The sequence below is a fragment of the Phyllobates terribilis genome, unplaced genomic scaffold (assembly GCF_046119375.1).
Source record: "Phyllobates terribilis strain yellow unplaced genomic scaffold, ASM4611937v1 Scaffold_156__1_contigs__length_4398808, whole genome shotgun sequence".
Lineage (NCBI taxonomy): Eukaryota > Metazoa > Chordata > Amphibia > Anura > Dendrobatidae > Phyllobates > Phyllobates terribilis.
In genome coordinates this window covers 1,607,669-1,632,849 of record NW_027362916.1, presented here as the reverse complement: position 1 = coordinate 1,632,849, position 25,181 = coordinate 1,607,669, and the positions used below count along the sequence as shown (strand labels likewise).

At 44.9% G+C, this 25,181-nt stretch overlaps 1 pseudogene; it reads right to left on the bottom strand.

Moving 5' to 3' along the window:
- Positions 1 to 25,181, bottom strand: part of LOC141207002 (uncharacterized) — a 60,097-nt pseudogene that overhangs the window by 19,888 nt on the left and 15,028 nt on the right.

Below are 25,181 nucleotides of genomic sequence, written 5' to 3'. Positions count from 1 at the left end.
TTGACAAACTTCTGGGGGATTTACGTCCTTTCCTACTTAGACAAGACACCTACATGAGACTAAGCATTTCTCCAGAGGAGCGATTTCTAGTAACCCTGAGGTAAGTTTGTTTCACACTCATTTTTTGCTAACCCCTTAACTATGTTGGCCCTTGCTCATTATTTATAAGTGCTGCCCATGTTTTATTAATCTCCAAGTATAAATTTCTTAAATGTAAACAACACTTTTAACATATGATTGACGAAAGCCCGTCGATTTGTTGAGTGTGCTTTTGAATTGTTAACCTCTAAGTGGTCTATATTTGACAGTGCTATACAAATCCATCCAGCCAATGTTAAGGCAGCCATAAAGGTAAACATCCTCTTGCATAATTTTGCAAGAACACATGAAGCATTCTTGGAAGATGTTGAGAATGTGACAATGTTAGGCGTGCCAAGACCACGGGACATTCCGCGTGGTCCACAAGCTGGTACTTCTGGCCTTCGAGTCAGGAATCTTTTTTGTGATTATTTTACGTCACCCGAGGGTAGTGTTCCATGGCAAATGGAGTGAATCAAAGCATGCCATCATTAGATAGAATTGAAGGGTTTGAATTTTTGAATTGGCTTTTTTTCCAAATTGAGAGAAACGTTAGTTAGGGACACACAACACAATGAGGATCCTTCACGTGGGTTGCGAGCTTATTTTTGTTTGTGGAAAATATTACACACCCTTCGCAAAGGCTTCCTCTTTCCCAGACAAAATAACAAATACCTCATTTTTCAATTTTCCATAAGTTTACAGTTGTTTGATTAAAAATCTTTTTTTTATAAAAAGAAGCCTCATCTTTATTTTTAATTTTGTAAGATTTATGTGCTTTCATCCTGTTTTACATATAAAAACAAAAACAGATTCTGATGTTGTACTTTTATTGTTGTTTTTAGTCAATATCTTGTCATAAGTTATTCCATGTCTGCTTACTGGACCATTGTTAGCACACAATTCTTCTTATTGCTGCATATGTCATCAGTGAGCACACAAACTTTAAGTTCACACTCTGTATATAACATCACATACATTGTGTTGTGAGGTTAGTGCAATTATACATGCTTAAATAAGGCCCGAGTGGCAATTACTGTGAGTAATTTTGAGGGGCTGCGTGTTGGTGAGCTGCCACACCAGATTGTGTATAGTTTTGTGTGGTTGTAATTTGGCTGACATATGTTTGAGATGGATTAGCTTGTTGTGATCTTGGCAGAGGCTTGTGAAGTCCAAATTGTTGAGTGTAGGGCTGAGGCTCACAAAATGTTGGCCCACCAGTAGCCTCCACAGGCATGAGGATAGTCAGATGTGAATGTTGCTGGTTGGATGGTCGTGTTGGACGGACAGAAGAACGGTCAGGCATGTGCTGGTACTGATGGTTGAAGGCGGTGTTTGGTGGAACAGCACAGGGTGCATGCATGTGCTGATAGGGTTGAGTTGCAGTTAGATTTACCGGCCCAGAAGACAGTGTAGCAACATTTTGACCATGTGTACTGGAAGTAGCAGGTGACAGCTGAGTTTCATGGTGGCCAGCTCACCATTGTTCAATTGGTGAAAGAACCTGGTTTGGCAACTGTTGTCCCTGGCTAGCATCAATGAGGGTCAGTATTGCAGCCTGTGGCTGTTCTTGGCATTCCTCTGGAACTTTTGCAAGACATGGAGACAATGACCTACAAAAGCAATCAACTGATGTTTCTAGTGTGAGGGTATTGATGATCGCAAGAACCCCAGCATCAATCACCTATGGCAGCATACGCAGGTCTTCCAGATGCCTGGTTCTTCTTCCTTGGTGGCAATAATCCTTGGACGAATCGGTGTGTGGTTGTGGTGCATTTTGTGTTTGGCTTGATGGTTGTGAACTTTCTTGTGTGCTTACTGGAGCAGGATCAGTGGAGTCTTCAGCAGCATCAGACACTTCTTCAGCCTGAGCTTGTGGATTCTGGTCAGCTGGGGGGGGGGGGGGGGGGAATCTGTCTCGGATGCTGATGTACATGTTGAGGATGGTCCTGCTCTTGTACATTCATCTGAGTCATCCAGGTTGTCATCAGTTCTATGAGAAATTACATTGCCAAGATATTATTGTAGGTATAATAGAATGTAGACAAACATAAGTGTTGGCATCTTTAAAATAAGAACATATGAAGCTAAAGCGTCAGTGTAAAGGCCTTTACCATTATGAAGATCACAATTTGACTATGTGTACTTCTAACTTAACACATATGTATTTAATTAGGCACTTGATCTGTATGTGTCTTTCTGATCTAGATAATATACATTTTTGAAAATAACAAGTTAACACATCAGATTATGTTCTGCCTAAAATAATAAAATACAAACACAGTCACGTACTGGTTGAGTTCCATTATTGGCTTCAGAAAAGCTAAATTCTTGTAGTAGATATATCGCCTTTTTTGGTGGCACCTGATGTCGTGGGTAGTGGAAGAAATTCTCGTCTGAACTGATCCCTCGCTGAACGCCATCGCCGCTTTCCAAAATCATCTGAAAGACAATAGTGCAAAAAATATGAGTGTACATGTTTAAAGTTGGTTTTAAAAATTGCCTAATATACTATTTTCAATTTTGAAAAAAAAATACTTTTGCACAGATAATTCAATTGATAAGTGAACAATTAGGCATTTCCAAACAAAAATCAATTTATATTTTAATAGTATTGGAACTTACTACTGTGGGGCCAATTTAAGGGATGATGTCAGCATTAAATTATATTTTGGGATAACATCATAAATGTAAGCATTTGTAATTTTTGTAAAGTGAAAACTTGGTTGAGGGACTCAGGGTAGTTAGGCTAAAATAAAAATAGTGGGTGCAGTAATGCATTATATGTGTGGCCTTGCCAGTGGCAATAAATAGTCAGTGTTTACAGGAACACTGGAGATAACACCCAAAAAACATTCACACAAAGGGGTAGTATTATGTAAAGATTGCCATTTACATGGTAAACAATACCAGCCGGCACATGGCCACCTAATGGTTTATACATGTAATTTGGAACAGATCTTATGGCTCCTAAAACCAAAAATGCAAGAAAACTTTCAGTCGCCTTACAACATTCAGTTAAGACATTGGATAATTTATGTGCAAATTTACCCAGAAGGGTTCAAATTGTAAGGCATCAAATCCAATATACATATGGTGCAATACAATAAGCAGAAAAATCAAAAGTAATGGCAGAAAGTTACAAGGCCATGGAAGGGAATGCCAAACAATATTACACTTTGTAAAATTATAAGGGATTTGGCCAAACACTTCTCCACATATTATGGATTTCCACATTGCAGCTACTTTTGAGACATTTTCTTATATTACCTAACAAATTATTTAATGTGTTGTAAGAAAAGACTGGAAATAACACTGGCCTGATGAGATGCATAAATACAAGCTACAAATCAGGCCACGGACACACAATGCATGTGTAATACATGCTTACGCTAGGCTGGTTACTAACAACCAAACTTTAAACTAAACAATTGAGAATGAAAAACAGTCCACACAGTAATATATGAATAATTAGGTCTATATGTTATTTTTAACAAAGTAAAAACAATGTACACGTCTGGTAATGTCTGTGTGGTTCAGCCCTTTTAAATTACAAAGCACACAACACAATGAACAGTATATGCATATAAAAATACATTTTGTTATGATAAAGGAACTGCTATGGGATAACTTACCAAACTTTGCCTGCTTGGCTGGTGAATATGTGGCCCATCCTGGTCTTGGGAAGAGCTGTGCGGCTAAAGCGAGCCAAGCCCACTCTATTCTCCGTCTGTCATGGTATCCCTCTGTTCTGGTGTCCCAAAGCTCAGGATGCTGCTCCACAAGAGATATTAGCCGTGCTGTGTCCACCCTGGGGGCCATTCTGCATCGAATCCTCACCACACTTGCAAAACTCCACCACTCTCATAGTATTCCAACTTCACCTCTCACAAAATGCTGACAAGATTAGGCCAAACTTTTAAAACAATCATGGTCTAAACACCTGGGTGATATTGAAACAAATTATTATTATGTTAACCCTATAACCTTTAAAAACGCACACAGATGGCACACGGATGTCATCTGTGTGCAGTACGTGTTTACATGGACCCATTGACTTCCGTGTGGAGCACAGGAACACATGGTCTGTGAAAATACACTGAGGTGTACAAAGACCCATTGATTTGAATGGGTCTGCATGTGTCATTGTCTCCGGTACGTGTGGAAACTGTCACCACTCGTACCAGAGATACTGAAAAGAGAGAGTCCTTAAGGAGATAATTGTCAGGAGGAAAGGGTTTGGGTTCATGGAGAACATGGCTGACTTCTCTGTCGGCTACAGGCTCTACGATAGGGACAGGCTGCACCTCAATGGGGAGAACAAAATGAATTAGAGACTCTTAGGTCAGCCACAGATTACGATGTGGTGGGCATTACAGAAACCTGGCTGGATGAAAGCCATGACTGGATGACAAACATAGAGGGTTTCACTACATTCAAATGGATAGGAAAGAAAAATAGGTAGAGGGGTGGGTATTTTCGTTAAAACCAATTTAAGACCTCAAGCTCAATGATGACATGGGGGGGGGAGAGCTTCAACAATGTAGAGCACACATGCCCAAGTCTTGGTGATTATATTTGACCCGCGAAACCAGAACCACCACACCTATGTGGGGCCATTAACCTGCATGAAGGACTTTGTGGGGCCCATTATACTGTATGGAAAGCTATGTGGGACCCATTACACTGTATGGAAAGCTATGTGGGGTCAATCATACTATATGGCGAACTATGTAGGGCCATTATTTTGGAGGACGCAAGCAGAAGATCTCATGATTAGATTTAGAGAAAGAGGGAATAGCCATCGCTCTGTGAAGAAAAGCATTTCACCGAGATAAATATACCACACATCATAAATCCCTCTATAATATAAAACCAGCCAAAGACGACAATACGTTACGGTTCATTACAACATTCCACTCTAAAGCGACAGAATTATGTGACTGCCTTAATAACTCAGGGCCCATCTTAATGGCTGACCCCATATTGGCAAAATATCTACCACAAGAGACCGCAAATCATCTTCAGAAAAGCAAAAAATTTCTGTGATCATCCTATGAGAAGCCACTATTATCCTACCATTCCCCCTAATTTTTTGAAAAGACCACCTCCAGTAAATGGATGTGTACCATGTGGTAGATGTGTGGCGTGTCCTAATGTCAAACATGCTAACTCTTTCACAGATTCCCAGGGCTCTAGGACCTATTACATCACCAAACCGATAACTTGTACCTCTAAAGCGGTGGACTATTATGCGACATGCCTGTGTCCTAAAATCTATGTAGGGTTCACAACTAGACAACTGAAGACAAGAATACGTGAACACGTCCTAGGTATTGAAGCGGCGGTAAATGAAACCGATATTTCTACGTTAAAAACTATTCCCAAGCATTTTAGAATACACCATAAGTGTGACGCATCTAAACTTAAAGTTCGTGGTATTGACATAATCACCACTAATATTAGGGAAGGTAGAGTGAGCCAACTATTAGCCCAGAAAGAGAGCAGATGGATTTGGACTTTAAAAACACTCCATCCATTGGGCTTGAACGAAAATATTAGTTATGCCCCATTTCTCTGATCACCTATATCCACAGTTTTAGCTAGTTTATTTGTCTTACCTTTTTATCTAGTATGGTTGGGTAGTTTTTTGTATTTTAACTTTTTTCTATTTCTTTAGTGTTCCTCCATGAGAGTTCGTCGTCTTTTTCTACCAAATATTCATAAAGGCATTACATGGTGATTGGCATGCTTGTATACGTGATATCTCCATTTATATCTGTGAATGATGTTGATGACTTCCATTCTGCTATTGGATAACATGGACATAATTGCTGGCACTGTATTGTCTCTCAAGCTCTGTTACTTTTTTTCTGTGTGCACATTTTTTGTCCATACAGTTATTATTGTATACCTTTCGCATTTATAGATCGATATTTTGAGAGATATTTTCTTATATTTTATTATGCATTTATACTATGATCTCATATAATCATGTTATACTTCATGCTTTTCTTAAAGATATACTTTATTTGTTTTGTCACGTCCAATTAACTTCTCTGACATATATAATTGGCTATCGCCTATACCCCTTAGATATATATACACATTTTGGCTATGCTATTATGGACCATTTACCCCATTATGCTAGTTTCTTTTTCTCTCCGGTTGTATTTTACTATATGTCTTCGGACTGGGCAGTACGCATGGCTTCACTGTTCTCTGTGGCGTCCTCGTTGGCCGTATTAATATGTGCTCTGTGACGCGCGGTCACGTGGATCACCACATGCTTGCGGCGTCATGGACTACATGAAGCGGTTGCTGTGGTGTAGCGGTGATTGCCATGCGTCATGCAGTGCCCTCCCCACACCCATTGGTGGAGAGACTATATACCCCCTTTTCTATTGGCTCATAGGCCCTTTTTAAACCCTACCCAACTTCATTGATGCCACCCCGACGAAGGCAGCCATGCCAAAACGCGCGTCAGGGTGAGCGGCATTGAGGAGCGTGTTCACATCCACTGTGGCTGTAAGTATTCTATAGGATTCATGATACACTCTTTTCGCTGCCGTTCTTTAATCTTTTTTCCTACTTAGGTGCATTTTCTAGGCTTTAATATGTATTAGGATATACTTTTACCCTGTAGCCTAAGAGGTCAGGGCACTGATACCACTTATAAAGATCTGCTATAAGCAGATATGATAAGCACCTGCACTTTTATTGAATGCTTCACTGCATTTTAACAATATATTCTTATTTTTGGCAGCCCAGTTATGTATTTACATCAGAAAAGAATCATGTTAATTTGTCTCATGCTCCTCATTAGTGTTCCTCCATTGTTTTACTATTAACTGCCTCTGTTTCTGCAATTCATATTTTTTTCCTGTATAAATTATAATTAATACAATTTTGTAATTTTTTCACTATTATATGGGACTCTGACTCAAATTTTTTTCCTCTTGTTTCTTATGTATGGAGGACTATGTGGGGCCCATTATTCTGTATGGAGGACTATGTGGGGCCCATTATAATGTACACTGGTTGTGCGACGACTTTGTCCACGTTTTTCATTTTGTCCCTCTGCATGTTTTGAGTTTTACATCCCTGATGTAAAATCAGTATAGGTAAATGTACATGGAAAAGGCAATAATGGAAAGCTGCTAAGTGGACTTTGCTACAAGCCTCCTAATATAGCTGAACACGTAGAGGATGATATGCTGCAACAAATTAAAAAGGCAGCAAAAACAAGTCATGGTTAAAAGTGTTGGCTCCCTTGAAATTGTTCCAGCAAATGAAGTAATTCTTCCAGAAAATTATTGAAATTACACGTTTTGTTATACACGTTTATTTCCTTTGCGTGTATTGGAACAACACAAGAAAACAGAAAAAAAAGCAAATTGAACATAATTTCACACAAAATAGGCCAGACAAAATTGTGGGTAAACAACTTTGTTTCAAGCATGTGAAGCTTGTTCAAACGCAATTGTAGCAAGTAACAGGAGTGGGCAATATGAAAATCACAACTAAAACCAGATAAAAAAGGGAGAAGTTGATTCAATCTTTGCATTGTGTGCATATGTGTGGCACACTAAGCATGGAGAAAACAGAAAAAGGAGAAGAGAACTGTCTGAGGACTTGAGAACCAAAATTGTTGAAAAATATCAACAATTTCATGGTTATAAGTCCATCTTTAGAGATCCACATGTTCCTTTGTCCAAGGTGCACAGCATAATCAATAAATTTACAACCCATACAGTCAAATATGGTGGAGGGGTTGCTTTGCAGCCTCTGACAGTGTGCAAGGCATCATGAAATCTGAAGATTAGCAAAGGATTTTCTGTCACAATATAGTGCCTAGTGTCACAAAGCTGGGTTTGCGTCCTAGGTCATGGGTATTCCAGCATGACAATGACCCCAAACATACTTCAAGAAGCACCCAAAAAAATCGATGGAAACAAAGTACTGGAGAGTTCTGACCAGCAATGAGTCTGGGTCTAAATCCCATTGAACACCTGTGGCGAGATCTTAAAATTGCTGTATGGAGAAACATCTTAAAATTTGAGAGTCTTCAGTGGTTGATACCATGTTTTCAGTTAGCCATTAGTCAGTAAGCTTTCAAGACTACTCAGGTCTCTTCATCAGACAAAGTATAACACAAAATCTGAAGAGCCACATATTTATACATAACAGGGCACAGGAATAATGCAATAGATAAGACAAGTGACGTGAAGCAGAACCATCAGTTTCGGAAAAGGATAAGCAGTTGTGGCCGTAAAAATGTGTGGCCACAAGTAGATCTATTCTTTTTTTGTGTGGCGATGAGAATTCATCCTTGTTTTAAGTTTTTGCCTTGTCTTCCAGATATACAGACCCCCAGTTGGACATTTGGTACATATAATTAAGTAACTACATTAGTTGTGATGCAGCTGAAAGTACCTGGGATCCTGTGGTCCTGATGTGAGTTGGGAATCTTTATCTTGTCCGTGGTCATTATAAATGGACGGGTTTTACATATACAGTTGGTGAGGATGAATTTTGTAAATTTCACCACAAAGGTGAAACTATCCTCCCAGTCAGTTTGCTTTCCCTCCCAGTACCTTTTAATTCTAATAATGTTAGGTTTCGGGGAGATTATACTTGTTCCTTTTATTTTTAGTTCTCCTCAGCTTGCTTACTTTGCCCTATATGAATGTGTTTTTGTTTCTCATTCAGGTTTTTCGAATTTTACTTCATACTTTCCTTTCCCCTTGTTGACAGTGTGTTGCAGCCTCCCCTCTGGTTCCTCAGGAGGTATGAGAAACTCCTCAACGACTTATTAGGGAGTTAGGTCTGTGGTGGCGTTTTTAGTTATGCAGTTAGGGCCTTTCTTGTCTGTACAGAGACTAGTTGGGTGTAGCTGCGGCATTCTTCCCAGTGTGGGTTCTCCGGTGGTTATCAAAATGCGCTTTCTGGTTAAAACATTTCCCACATTTTGAACATGAAAAAGGCTTCTTCCCTGTGTGAATTCTCAGATGTCTGGTAAGAGTTGATTTTTCTGTAAAACATTTCCCACATTCTGAACATGAAAAAGGCTTCTCCCCTGTGTGAGTTTTGTGATGTTTGATAAGATTTAATTTCGCTGTAAAATATTTCCCACATTCTGAACATGAAAATGGCTTCTCCCCTGTGTGAGTTTTGTGATGTTTGATAAGATTTGATTTCGCTGTAAAATATTTACCACATTCTGAACATGAAAATGGCTTCTCTCCTGTGTGAGTTCTCTGATGGTTGATAAGAGATGATTTCTGTGTAAAACATTTTCCACATTCTGAACATGGAAAAGGCTTGTCCCCTGTGTGAGTTCTCTGATGTATATTAAGATGTGATTTCTGTACAAAACATTTCCCACAATCTGAACATGAAAAAGGCTTCTCCACTGTGTGGATTCTCTGATGTTTGATAAGAGTAGATTTCTCTGTAAAACATTTCCCACATTTTGAACATGGAAAAGGCTTCTCTCCTGTGTGAGTTATCTGATGGTTGATCAGGGTTGATTTCTTTGCAAAATATTTTCCACATTCTGAACATGAATATGGCTTCTCTCCTGTGTGAGTTCTCTGATGTATAACAAGACTTGTTTTCTGATTAAAACATCTCCCACACTTGGAGCAAGAAAATCTATTCTTCGCTGTGTGAATTTTTTGATGTTTAAGAAAAGACTTTTTGAGAGGAAAACTATTTCCATATTCTGAATGTGAAAATGGCTTCTTTGCTTTAGGAGCAATTTGTTTTTTAATGCTTATTTTGTGACTTTGATTTTCCTTAGTAGTCGGTAATGAATCAGAAGATAGGACCTGTTTCAAAGGATCAGATGACAGATCTTTGCTGTGAAGGGATGATGGTATATCTGGAGTAATGGCATTCATTTCAATTGTATCCTGTGGGATCTGAAAATGATCTGATTTGAAAATTGAAGATGTCGGCTGTCCCTCTGATCTCCTGGTACAGACATCTGCCAAGAATAAAACCAATTATTATTTTTTAATAAAAAATCCTTGAATTTTATATTTTTAAACATTTCTACTTAAATTGTCTGTAAAAAAGGCAAGTTATATTAAAAAAATTCACTTATTCACCAGGACAATGACCATCAAATAGAAAACCACATAGGATGGAGCAGTAGAGCGTGGTGTTCAACTGTTTGTTCATTCTGCCTCCCAAATATGGAGTTAAAGGAGCAGGCTCTGTCCAGCCACTAAGATTAGGGTTGCTGGGACCAGTAGTACCATCCAGTCTGGCAGTATGGGTGTGTGTGCTGTCCAGCTGGAGTAATCTGCTCCCTGCTTCAGCCATTTGGAAAGCACCGCGCCCTACTAAAGCTGGAAGCATATTGCCGGAAGCTGCCAGATACAGCCTTGTTCTCCTCTGGTTCAGTCCTCTGTGCTCAGCTCCCGGCTTGTGTATTTGTTTCTTGTTGTGACCTCGGACCGTTTACTGACTACTCTTGTGTCTTCTGATTTTGTACTTTCTCTGCCCTCCTGGCTCTGACCCGGCTACCTGACTATTCTTCTTCCCATCTCACTCCACAGAACAGCAGGTAACACCGTGGCCCAAGCCTAGGGGTCTCTGTGTAAGTTCAGATCCATGTAGAGGGGTTAAAGGATGATGAGCAAAGTAATTTGTGAAATCTGTAAACAGGATAGATAGCGCCAAGCCTGTTCGTGGTGGCCATCTTCATCAGAGAAAAATGAGTAACTAGTGGTGAAACCTCTCTGGGGTAATTAGAGTATGGAGCTCGGTGGCTCTTGGCAATCTAAACTATCGTAAGGGACAATATTTTCTATCAGATGAGTGTCAAGAAGAAATATTAGACATTTAAAGTGAACTTTTTTATAATAGTGCAGAGCTGAGGTGTCTTAAATTTAGATCTCGAGCATTTGGAAGAGGCAATGGAGATCTTTTTGAAAGACTACCAGGGAGTTACAGAGTCACATAAGTGAGGCAGGCCGATCCCACCACAATGAAACTATCATAGTCAACTTGTAAAAAAAGAAAGAATATACAAACATGTAACATCCCCAGCAACAACGTATGTATGAGGGGAGAAATCCAACACTAAACTGGAGTTGCACTCATTTATGGTTGACCATTGGAGCCACTATGAGTTCTGACCAGAAGAGTAGTGAAAGTATCAGTGCCCCCCTTTTCAGGAGAGATTGTGCAGTTATCTGAATTTCTTAGGCTTGAAAACATAATGGAATTTATGATTAGTGTTAAGCGAATTTGTTCAGCATTTCACATTCGGGTTCGTGTTCGGGCGCGTCCGATTTTTTGGCGCGAACAAGCCGGAAACCCAAACACGAACCCGAATTTGAAATGCCGAACAAATTCGCTCAATACTATTTATGATGTGAAGTGAATCCATGAAACCAGGGCTGGAGCCAACACATCTCCTGCAGGCGGGAATAAATGTACAGTTATATGAAAAAGTTTGGGCACCCCTATTAATCTTAAGCTTAATGTTTTATAAAAATTGGTGTTTTTGCAACAGCTATTTCAGTTTGATATATGTAATAACTGTTGGACACAGTAATGTTTCTGCCTTGAAATGAGGTTTATTGTAAAAGGAGGATCTACTAAATATTAATGTCACTTTTCTGGTGAGGTGCCCATACTTATGCACCTGTCAAATTTTGTTTGAATGCAGATTGCACATTTTCTGTTAGTACAATAAACCTCATTTCAAGGCAGAAACATTACTGTGTCCAACAGTTATTACATATATCAAACTGAAATAGCTGTTGCAAAAACACCAATTTTTATAAAACATTAAGCTTAAGATTAATAGGGGTGCTCAAACTTTTTCATATAACTGTATATTACAGCCATCAGCCACGCACAGCTTAGAGATATATCATGGCACAGGTGTAATGTTTTCTGTATAGTTTATCACAATTCTATTTGAAGTTAGTTGGTTTTAAAAGAAATTGTAAAGTCAGGATAAAGGGAAACTCTGGTGTTATTGTACAGAAATTCACACTTGGCCTCACTGCAGATTTAATGTTATCGATCAAAAAAGTGAAGTTTGGCCAGAAAGACTGGACCTGGTCTTGTAGGAACCATATGAGGACATTCAGCAGCACAGAAGGGAGAGAAGGTAGATTCATCCAATAAGATATCAGGGTTCTAGGAAGCCAACAGCATCATTACCCTCCACTTTCTCTTACAGACCCATTATAATATTATTCTTCAAGTGATTTTCTCACTTGTCAGCACATTCTACGTACGCTGTCATTTGGCTTTGTAGTTTACAGATCTGGGCAGGTGACGGTCAGCATCTACTAATCCCAGGCGGTAGGTGGATCCTCCAGGATGTAAGTTCTATTGAAAAGGGCTATCACAATTACACAAAGTAATTTGAATATTTTCGGACGAAGGAGAATTTTGTGGTCTAGCGGCAAAATGGTGATCACACAATTGTGATACGGCTGGACTACACCACCGATAAAGCAGCCACAGCCGGTGACTGAGAAGAATCTGTGACTTCTCTGCATTTAGTGGTTACTACTCACCTGGGTAGTCATATGTAGGAATCTCCTCTTTACACCGCTCATCACCCCTCACATATGTCTCTGAAGTATTAATATGGGTCAGATCTTCACCCTGAGACAAATATTATAAAAGTCACAGACAGATGGAGAAGTCACATCTATGATCAGCTCTAATCCTGCCATCTCCACCGTTCTCATAACACAAATATAAAACATAGTAATGATGGATAAAACAAGACTGAACACAAGACCTTTACAGCCATCTACACATCATAGGGGAGATCTCATGACACCTTCCCTCCATCTACCTGATGATCCTGAGGAACATTGGGATCTTCTTGTTTACAGTCTTGTGGAAGAAGAGGACGGGGACATTTCTCTGGTGTTGTCCTCTTACTGGATAGATCTGGAGGAAACACATACAGGGACTGAATTCATTCTTTACATACAGATAATTATAGACTGTGTGTATTTAGTCTTGTCTATTACCTGGTGATGTGAGGGGCTGGGGAACCTCCATCATGATGTCCTTGTACAGATCTTTGTGTCTTTCTAAATACTCCCACTCCCCCATGGAAAAATAGCGACATCCTGACACCTTATAGGAACCTGACACATAGAATGATACCATCATCCCCCCGATCCCTCCATAGCGTTACTGTATAATGTCCCAGCATTCCCAGCAGTGTCACCTCTCCAGTCAGCAGCTCAATCATCTTGTAGGTGAGTTCTAGGATCTTCTGGTCATTAATGTCCTCATGTATCAGGGTGTGAGATGGAGGTCCTGTGATTGGGCTCAGGGTTCTTCCCCATCCCTCAGACACAGGGTCCTGACAGCGCTCACTAGAGGTCTTCACTAATATGTAATCCTGGTTATGGAAAGACATATAAATAAATCTCACTACAGACATTTCCAGAGTCCTCACCTCTCCAGTTCTGTCCATCTATTATTCCCATAGATAAGAATGATGTAATGTGACGTCATCAGAATCTCTCACCTCTCCAGTAAGCCGGAAGAGGATCTCTAGGGTGAGGTGGAATATCCTCTCCACCATCTTGTCCATCATTTTCCTGGATAAATCACGATCTTCACTGAGATGATCCGGTATTTTAGAGATCTGAATAAGAAAAAGATAAGCTGATAGAACATCATAAAAATCCTGTGTAATAATACAATTGTTGGAGATACTAAGGGGAAATGTGGCGCCCCTGAGGGTTCGGTCGCCACAGAGGTACTGCATCTCAACCAGAGGTGTGGTACCTCACTCTCAGGTAAGGAAGGAGTACGGCTCAGGACCCTAACACCTGCATCCAACACACACCACTCCAAGCAGCAAAGGGGGGCAAGATGCCTCTGAATCCTTGCTGAGCCCTCCCCCTGGCTGGAGTGGGGGGAACCAAGAGAGGGGAGGAACCAAGTAGTGGGTGTAGGTGGAGGAAGCAGTTCAGGGGAGCACTTTCATAGGAGTATATAGAGGGAAGCCATCTTAGAGTAGAGAGTTGTTGGAGAGGAGAAGTGAAAGGAGCAGGGGCTCTGTAGGAGCTCTGCTCCAGAGGTGGGCCTAGCCTGTGAGGCCTAGGACAGAAGGAGAGAGGAGAGAGAGCGGGAGGCTCCAGGCACAGAGAAGAAAGGATCCCAGGGTTACAGGCAGTGCTGGAGGCCACCCGTACGCCCGCGTCTACCAGGAGGTGGAGGGGTCAGGCCATTAAAAGGGAACCGGTCCATCAACTAGTAAAAGAATCCTAGTCTTAACTAGAAACCGGAGGCTTCTGTACTTTCAAGGTGCAGTCGCCACAAGTCCACATCAGTCTCACCGAGTAGTTAGCCACATAGGACCCAGGGGACGGAACAGACTTCACCCGCCAAGGCCTGAGGGTACCGGATTGGAGTCACTAGATGTGAGGTGCAGGGAAAAGGCCAGAGAAGTGAACACACCAAAGGGGGGCCTGCTAAGTACTCTGGAGCTACCTGGGGGTAGATCGAGCCCCTCACTGAGTAAACACAGGACGACGTGGGAAGTTATGATCTGCAGCTGTAACTTGGAGTGCAATAACCGTGAGTAAAGACCCTGGGACAGCACCACACTGGCTCTGTGTTTATTACTGCGCCATCAATCCCTGCACTATAACCCCGAACATCAACTGTTCACCAACACTGCCCTGAAGCTAACTCTACCTGTGGAGAATCACACCATCCCTGCTGCTACAACATCAGCTTCAGAGGACTGTTTCGCAGCGGCGGCTCCCCTTAGCCACATTCCACAGGTGGCGTCACGAACTCTAATAATAAACTATAAAACCCCTATAAATACCCCTTTTATCGACCGCCCTGGGTCACGGACCAGGTCACCGCCACTGTGACATCACCCGCAGCATCTACCGGCCCAGCACCGAGTACCCCATGGCCCAGGGGGCGCGTCGCAGAAACATATGAGGAGATTTATTATTTTACAGTATTTAGTTTTTTCTTTACATCTAATAATAAAACCTTTATATTTTAGGCCACAGACAACAAGCAGTTTCTTCCTCGGAGTCTGTAGCTGAACACGTTTCTCATAGACTCATCTTCCATAAAGCTAATTCTCGTCTCATTTTCCGACACTGGAATTGGAATTAGCAATACTGCAGGAGATATTCATTACACGTGACATGAGAAATAACTACTTCATGATGAGGCAATATCTTCTACTACGGATCTAAAACCATATTTGGCCACAGTCCGTCACTGACTACATCACCGCCGGTCGTCTATATGAATGTTTCTCGTCTTCCCCAGACTGTAATCTTCTATCAAGTTAGTTTTGTTTGCACAAACACTGCAGACAGAAATTATTTGATACTAAAGTCTCCATGTATAGTGTATTATGGGGTTTATTTCTGGCCTTAGGCTTTCCTATATTACAAGAAAAAGCAGATATTAAAATGTTTCAAAAGAAAATGGTCACCAACAATTCTTGTAAAAAGAAAAAACATGCAAAAAGCAGAAGATATGAATAAAGAGAAAATTTCAGCATTCCATGTTACCTTTTAACGCCTCCATAAACATTAGACTAAAGTTGCATGGAAGCACTGATTTTCATCGACTATATAATGTATTTGGGGGCCTCCCTACAGATGCAGTCAGTCATACAAATCACAGGAAAGCTGGAATATTTGTGTATGGGGGAGTCTGGAGAGATAGCCGTCTGCCAAATGACGGTTCAGCCAACACTTATCTCATGTGTATGGGGCCGTTAGTATTACACTGACAGGCAGTGATAATAGACGGCACTACAGTAGTACAGTCATCACCGGAGCAATCAGAGGCTTCTGTGTTTATAAAAAAGGTTTAAAAAAAAAAAGCTTTAAAGTGAAAATATCACAGTTTTAGCACAAATAAATATTCGTCACTATAGGGAAAACATGCATACAATGGTAAAATGGAGAGGGAGGTCAGCTCACTGTTTATTCAATGTACATTGTCTGAAGATCACCGCATGGAGCCGCCCTGGTCAAGGACTGTGAAGACCCAGGGTCTTCCGTGGGCGTAACGTTACTCAAACACAGGGTGAGGGTAAAACAGCGTGCAATACTTTATTATCCACAAAGCAGACAATAAACACGCAGAACAGTCCCAGCAAATACCCAAGATGGTACAACATTACACAGTCTCACCCTTCATTCTCCACCCACCTGGGACAGAACAGCTGCGACTTTGGAAGTCTTCCAGGGCCGACTACCTCCACCAGTGGCCCCCCACTTCTGGCGGGTCCCCACAGGGAGAAGGTAGCGGCAAGCTTAGGAAGCCAACAGTCCATCAAGGTACAAGACCAGGAGACCCGATGGTCCCATCCTGGCCTCTTCGAGAGTTTTCATGGGGCCAGGCGACCAGTGGGTCCCTCCTGGCAACTCCAAATGTCTCCATGGGTTCTAGGCGACAGGTGGGTCCCTCCTAGCAACCCCAAAACAACATATCCATGAGGCCAAGTGACTTTTTCGTGCCCTCCTGGACTCCCCAAAAGTATCCATGGTCTCTCTGATGGTTAATGGAGCAGATCTGAATCTTTTCAGTCAGGGCCAATACCCTTAGACTAGAATCATGTAGAATACAAATCTGTGTCTCTTTAGATGCCATACAATCTATCTACTTTCCTGAAGGATGTCTCCCATTCTCCTTACAAAGTCCTTCTGATGTTTCTTGATTCTCTGTCCCAAGTCTCATTCTGTCTACAGCACTACAGACATCCTTGTTTATATTTACATCTGTGTAAGGTCATCAGGCCCAGGTAAAAGAGGAAAAGGTGCAGGGATCACCTATCATTGTTTGAGCTAACCTATTTACATAAGTGGTATCACAGGGGCTGTTGTAACTAAACTTTCAGCTGACTTAGTAATTTGTCATTAGCATAGTAAACATAATTGTTTCCAAACTAATAGAATTCAGCATTCAGGGTTATACAAATACTGTGACCTTATTGATCAGCAAGAGAAATACAAATACATTTGTAAGTCAACACAACACGATAGTGTATTTCTCTTGACTTAACAAATCTAATAGTCTGGCTTATTAAGATTTTACTCTGTATCGTCACAGGGACATTTCAAGGTTCAAGTAGAGAAAGGAGGAGAGATGGATTCTCCAGCATTGTCTATATTGTTAAAACCTCACATTTATTGTGAATTCATAAAACCTGTTGTGATGGCATACCACCAAGTGCCCACATACCAAACCAATGCTTATTCCTGATTTACAACATGTGAGTCTCTGTGATACTTTTATATTTTTCCCTTTGGAACGCCTGAGTTTCTGTTGATTACAGAGTACTTCAGACAATTTAACCCGGTATTGTATGGAAGAAAATGGTAAAACATGTAATGAGCTGCCCACTTACTAAAGATTATGATACTTTTCCAGAACGGACGACCATTTTCGTCAATATTATTATTGTGTGTTATTAGTGATTTACTTGTTATGTTTTATATAGTTCTGCATACTTGTCAGTATGTAAGATTCACTTGTAAAATGTTCAGCATTCCACTAATCTCATCTTTATCTCAAGAGTCCATTGTTTCAACAGCCAATAATCTCATTAGGTGAGTGTAGATTGTAGACACAGTGGAGCTGTCACCACAGGGGGTCTTACAAGCAGTCTCAGATGAAGGCTTCTAGGATATTCTTCATTGCTTTAGCGAACAGTAAATGCTTAAGGGAAAGGGTGTCATCACTTCCGAGCTGGGAAGGGGCAGACCCCAGAGAAGGAGAGGAGACATGTTTTAGCTTTGGGAGTTGGTGGAAGGATGTAAGAGGGTTAGGATCTGTGGCTCTGGAGCTGGTGGATGGATGGCTTATGGAGTGTTGAAGATTTGTTATCAACTAAAGTGGATATGTGGCACCCCAGGGGTCTGGTTTCCCACAGTAATGTAATGTTATGTCTGAGAGCAGGTGGGAGGTCCTTTGGTCAGGGATCCTGTGCATGCCACACCTCCTGCCCAGTCTTGGGAGGGGAAGACCTTCCCCTATATAAACCCGGGGCTGAAGCAGGGTTAGTCAGTCAAGGAGAGTAGAGACAAGAAACAGTCACAGGAAGAAACAGCAGAAGCTCAGTGGGAGCAATACTACTACAAGTCAGGGGCTGGCAGCTGCAGAGCTCGCCCTGACTGAGAAGCTTTCTTACCGGACCCGGCGTCCGAGGCTGTGGGGACTAACTCTTACCCAGCAGCAGAAGCCGACCGGCAGGGGATTTCAGGTCCTCAGGCCCAGAAACCCGAAGGCACGGTCACACGCGCGGGACCAGCGCCGCCATCGTGGAGCGGAAGCCATTAGAAGGCCCCGAGTCACCGGCCATACGGGTGAGCACCACACGGTACACTCAGGGACGTGGGCTACTTATATCCGCTTCTAGCAAGGTAGCCAGAAGAGTACAGTCAGTTTGGGAGGCCTACAACTCCGCCTGGCCAGGGGAGATCCCATCTGCTCAAGGACTGACCAGGCCCCGTTCGCTAGCAAGTACTCCGGGAGGGTCTATCGTTGTTACCAGTAAAGACCCTGAATTACACCGCACCGTCTCTGAGTGGTTCCTGCTACCCTCATCTTCCACGTCGGCTGCCCTGAGGCCATACCCCTCCCGTTGGGGGTTATACTATCACGCTGCACAATTCTACACCGGCCTCAGCGGTCTGCCCTGCAGCGGCAGCTCCATAGCTGCAAATCAACGGGTGGCGTAGTCGACACTCAAATAACATCTATCAAGACTGCCACACACACTGAGTTGACTCCCTGGGCACGGACCGGGTCCCCGCCACTCGGAGACTACAACCCTCATCTGATCCGGTTCCGGGTAAGCCCCCGTGCGCGAGACGCTGCGCGACACAGCAGGCCCAGGGGCGCGTCAACTTTGGCGTAGTCGGCAGGATTTCGTGCCCGCAACCACCGGGTACTGCGTGCCTGAAAAAGAGACTTTTAAAACTTACCATCCGTGAAGTTTTCCCGCCATCGGTGAAGATTCCCGCCATCCGGCGCCATTTTCAGCCTTCTTCCCGCCATCTGTGAAGATTCCCGCCATCCGGCGCCATCTTCAGCCTTCTTCCCGGCATCCGTGGAGTGTTCCCGCCGTTGGACGCCATCTTGAGGACGCCGCGCGGGAAGAAGAGGGGCGTGGACTCCGAAAGTGCGCGAGAACTGAAGCCCCGCCTCACGTCCGGACGTTGCGTAAGGTCCTGGAAGGAGCCCAGCAGACGCCGACGTCACCGGAGCGCGACGGAAGGTCCTCAACCCTGACGATCTACTGCGGAGCCGCGGCCTACGGAACAGGATCATCGCAAGGTAGGCCGCGGTCCACTAGGGGGGAGGAAGATGTCGGATGCGGAGGAGAGCTTCATTGCCTCAACCCCCGCCAGCGCCACCGCTGCTGCAGTTATGCCCTTCACCATGCCCTATATCCCGGGAGCAGCTTGGCTACCCCAGTACTCAGGGGAGTCACATACCCTGCATGACTTTAGAGAAAAGCTGGATAGCCTCTTCCAGGTGTACCCCCTCACAGAAGAGCAAAAAGTGAGCATCCTGGTGGCCCAACTAACCGGGGCAGCCAAAAGGGAAGTAAAATCCTGGCCACTTGGGAGGAAGACTGTCGCAGGGATACTAACCCGGCTGAAGGATACCTTTGATACCAGCACCTCAGCCGAGATTAAGCTTAGATTCTACGGGTGCAAGCAGCGAGCGCATGACAGTATAAGGGACTATGCACTAAACCTACAAGAGGCCCTGAGGGCCATTAAGCAGACCGACCCTGATGGAGTGGGAAACGAGGACAGGCTGTTGACCGAACAATTTATAGAGGGACTATATTGTAATGCCCACCGAACCCAGTTGCGGGCGATGGCCTTACAGGATCCCCATCTGGGCTTTGCACAGTTCAAGGACAGAGCCATCCGGGTGCTCCGAGAACCGGCACCGGGTGGCGTTGTGACCCACAGGCGCCCAGCTAGCACTTACCACCAGGAGGCGGCGCCCTTGTCGGCAGGGCCTGTGGGAGCTGATGCGCAGGCTTTGGACAATGACCCGGCTCCAGACCTACACCATCAGGTCCAAGAGCTAGCTAAGAGCGTTGCTGCGCTAACCCGAACTGTGCAGTCTTTACAGGTTTCCACCCCAGGGAAGATCCAGCTGGCATCCGGACCGGAGGACATCCCGTGGCGTCGACCAAGGAGGACCCCACCGGCCAGAGGAAGACCCAGTGACCGATACAGCGAAGACGGACGACCCATCTGCCGCCGCTGCAATCAACTCGGACATATGGCAAGGTACTGTTCTTTAAACGGGCACAACCTGGGGTAGAGGGCCAACCCCCAGGAAAAAGATCACCAGGCCCATCGAACTGGCGCGACAGATATGTGGGAGGACGTCCAGTCTTGCCTGTGGTACTGGATGGCATTCCCATGAGTGCCCTACTGGACACCGGGTCACAGGTCACCACCATCCCGTACGTGCTCTTTAAGCAGTAATGGAATGACTCGGATATTACCCGCTACCCTGACGACGACTTGAGTATCATCGCCAGCAATGGCCAGCCCGTGCCACAGATCGGATTTAAAGAGGTGACCATCAAAATCGGTAGAGTCGAACTGGCAGCACAGGGACTGATCATTGTAGATATTGACAAACATGAGAGTCACCCAAAAATAACTCTAGGAACTAATGTAATTGAAAATTGTCTTGCAGAGGTGATTTTCCTTTTACAGCAGGTTGCCAAGAACGCCAGCTCCGGCGAGCAGCGGGTGCTCCAGAAAGAGATCCGGGCACTGATGCGACGGCAACAGGTGGAACTCTCCGGCGGTGAGATTGGTAGCGTAAGAATGTGTGACCCTTTTCCTATTGCCATGCCCCCAAAAAGTGAAATGATGATTTGGTGCTGGGCAGCTATTGGTCTGAGAGGTAGAGATTACCAGGCAATGGTAGAACCAGTTTACTCAGACAGTAGGCCCACCATCTTGACAGCACGGGGGGTGGTTAATGTACGCCATGGGAGGGTGCCCGTTCGCATAATCAATATCGGGAAGAGGGAAGTGTACCTGCCCCGGTATGCCACGCTAGCCAAATTATATACCATTAACCAAAATGCTATACAATCTGTGGAACCCTTGCCTCCATCTCACCCGGAGGAAGGTAACGGCTCTAAGAAAACAAAGGAGGACTGGTGTCAGCAACTACATTTGGGTACTGACTCCACTCCCTCACATCAGAAACAGGGAGTCTATCGGGTGGTTCAAGAGTACGAGAGAGTGTTTAGTAAACACCCGTTAGACTTCGGGCGAGTCAAGGGGGTAGAACACCACATCCCCACGGGAGACCATCCTCCCATAAAAGAGAGGTATCGACCCGTACCCATTGCACACTACCAACACGCCAAGGGGATGCTTAGAGACATGAAGGAGGCTGGGGTGATCAGGGATAGCTGTAGCCCCTGGGCAGCTCCACTAGTCTTAGTCAGAAAAAAAGACAACACCATGAGGATGTGTGTAGATTACCGGAAAATCAACCGTATCACACACAAGGATGCGTACCCCTTACCAAGGATAGAGGAGTCATTGGCTGCTTTAAGATCTGCTAACTTCTTCTCTACCTTGGATCTCACTAGCGGGTACTGGCAGGTTCCTGTAGCAGAGGCGGACCGGGAGAAGACCGCATTCACCACCCCGATGGGACTTAGCGAGTTCACCTGCATGCCGTTCGGACTCTGCAACGCACCAGGAACCTTCCAACGACTAATGGAGTGTTGTCTGGGCCACAGAAACTTCGAGACGGTCCTGTTGTACCTGGACGATGTCATCGTATATTCCAAGACGTATGAGGACCACCTGAAACACCTGGCGGAAGTGTTCGAAGCTCTGGCGAGTTACGGCCTAAAGGTGAAACCCTCCAAGTGTCACCTCCTGAAACCAAAGGTGCAGTACCTGGGACACGTGGTGAGCGCTGACGGAGTGGCTCCCGACCCTGATAAGATCACCGCAATTAAGGAATGGCCAAGCCCCTCCAGCGTAAAAGAAGTGCGGCAGTTCCTCGGGTTGGTAGGCTGCTACCGAAGGTTTATTCCCGGTTTCACCAAAAAGGCAGCACCTATGCAGGACCTCCTGATAGGCCAGTCCCGGAAGGCCAAGAACCAGAAGCCGCCCTTCAAATGGGAGGAGCTGGAAGAAGAGTCCTTCCGCCAGCTGAAGATGGCCCTCACGGGGGACGAAATCCTGGCGTACCCGGATTATAGCCAGCCCTTTATCCTCTACACCGACGCCAGTAACATCGGGCTAGGAGCCGTACTGTCCCAGATCCAGCAGGGGAAGGAACGAGTAATCGCCTACGCCAGCCGAAAGCTGCGACCCACCGAAAGGAATCCCGAGAATTACAGCTCATTTAAGCTAGAGTTCCTGGCCGTAGTATGGGCAGTCACCGAGCGCTTTAAGCATTACCTCGCTTCTTCCCGGTTCACCGTGTACACGGATAACAACCCGTTGACACACCTGGACACGGCAAGACTCGGTGCCCTGGAGCAGAGGTGGATGGCCCGTCTGTCCAACTACGAGTTCACAATCAAATACCGGGCCGGACGCTCCAATACCAACGCGGACGCCCTGTCCAGGATGCCCAACCTGCCGGACGAAGGAGAAGATCCGGAGGGACTGGAAGAAGTTGAACTCCCTGCGTTCCACCGTCATGGGACTATCCAGTACTCCCACCGGGTAAGGAGTAAGCAGGCTGCTACGTTGAACCCCTTACCTCACTACAACTGGGCGGAAACGCAAGACAGCGACCCTGCCGTCCGACTGGTGAAGGAGATGCTGACTCGCCCGGAGGCTTGCCTTGAACCAGACGCTCCGGAGGAAGCCAAACAACTATGGGCAGAGAGGAGTCGACTGTTCCTTTACAAGGGGAAGTTGTGCCGCAGAATGGTTAACTCCCGGACGCATGAACTACTCTGGCAAGTAGTGGTGCCACGAAGAGACGCAGCCATGGTGATGGAGGCATACCACGACGGAGCTGGACACTTCGGGTGGAAGAAGCTGGAGTTCCTGCTGCGCGAGCGATTCCACTGGGTAGGCATGAGGGGAACCATTGAGAAGTGGTGCAGAGACTGTGGCCCGTGCAACCTAAGAAGGAAGGACCGTGCCAGCCAGAAGACTCCCCTGCAGTCCATCGTCACCCGGCAGCCGTTGGAACTGGTAGCCTTGGATCATGTAAAACTGACCCCAAGCAGAAGTGGCTACGTCTACGCACTAACCATCGTGGATCACTACTCCCGGTTCTTGGTTGTCGTCCCCGTCAAGGACTTAACAGCTCGAACAGCAGCGAGAGCCTTCCAGCAGCATTTCTGCCGTCCACACGGGTACCCGGACCAAGTGTTGACAGACCAGGGACCTGCCTTTGAAGCGGAGGTCTTCCAAGAATTCTGCACTCTGTATGGCTGCCGGAAGATAAGGACGACACCCTATCATTCGCAAACTAATGGACTTTGTGAGAAAATGAACCAGGTGGTAATGGATCTTCTGAAAACGTTGCCCCTGGAAGAACGCAGTCTGTGGCCTGAGAAGCTGCCCGATCTGGTGGACCTATACAACCACATCCCGGTAGGTTCCACCAACTGTACCCCGGCTTACCTAATGAGGGCAAGACCTGGTAAGTTACCTGTTGACCTGGAAATGGGAGTCCTGACACCCGAGGACACTTCACCAGAAGCAGACTGGGACACAGAGAGGCAGCAGCAGTACCGGAGAGTACAGGAGAGCGTGGAGCGAAGTCTCTGTCAGGCTAGGGAAAGACAAGAGAAAACTTACAACCAGTATGCTCCCGCTGTTCCCCTGGTACCCGGAGAGCAGGTCTTGAAGAGGAAGAGACGGCTCCACAAGTTGGACGACCAGTGGGAGAAGGACCCGTACACCGTACTGCCCTCAAGCCACGAGAACCCGAAGGTTTGTACCATCAGTAAAGACGGAGGGGAAACTACAGCCATTGTATCCCGGGACCACCTGAAGAAGTGTCCCGAACAACTGAGGAACCCTGAAGAGGAACAAGAAGACCATCGACCCGTAGAGGAAAGGGAAGATATGGTTAGTACTGTGCTCGGGGACTTCCCTCGGTCTTGGACTCAAGTCAATGGTGCAGTTGTGGTACCCGTACTCACCTTCCTCCAACCAGCATCCCAAGCACCTACGGAGCAACAGGTAGAGCTGGAAGAACAGCCGGTCCAGGAGGCAGAAGACCCCACACCCGCAGACCAGGAGGATCAACCCTCTGCTTGCAGTGAGCCTGCCATATCCCTAGTGAGCCAAAGAGCCGGTAGACAGCTGCCCAGTTTACCCTTGACAGCTCCTACACCTTGTAGTTCAGGGCTAGACAGTCAGCTCCGTAGGTCCACTAGGGCCACTAGAGGCCAGTTACCCGCACGTTGGAGGATTTGAAGTGTATAAATTGTTTTATTTATGTTTACCTGTGTATTGTTGCTTGTGTATAATTTTGTGTTTCTAGTTATTTGTAGGAGTCCTTGGTGGATTTACCGGGAATCCTTTGTACATAGTTGGAGCGTAACCCAGGACGGACTAAAGACTGTTAAGGACTCGGGGCAGGACAAACCCCTACCTGGTTACGTCTCCCTGTTTTGGTGAAATGGACACCTTGCTTTTCTTCAAAGACTACACCCGGTTACGGACATGCCGTGACCACCTTTATGTGTTTCTTCTTATTGTACTATTATTGTTGTTATATCTTGTTATGTTTTTCTAAAATATGTTTAGTCCCGGAGTACTAAATTTCACTAGGGGGGAATGTGGCACCCCAGGGGTCTGGTTTCCCACAGTAATGTAATGTTATGTCTGAGAGCAGGTGGGAGGTCCTTTGGTCAGGGATCCTGTGCATGCCACACCTCCTGCCCAGTCTTGGGAGGGGAAGACCTTCCCCTATATAAACCCGGGGCTGAAGCAGGGTTAGTCAGTCAAGGAGAGTAGAGAAAAGAAACAGTCACAGGAAGAAACAGCAGAAGCTCAGTGGGAGCAATACTACTACAAGTCAGGGGCTGGCAGCTGCAGAGCTCGCCCTGACTGAGAAGCTTT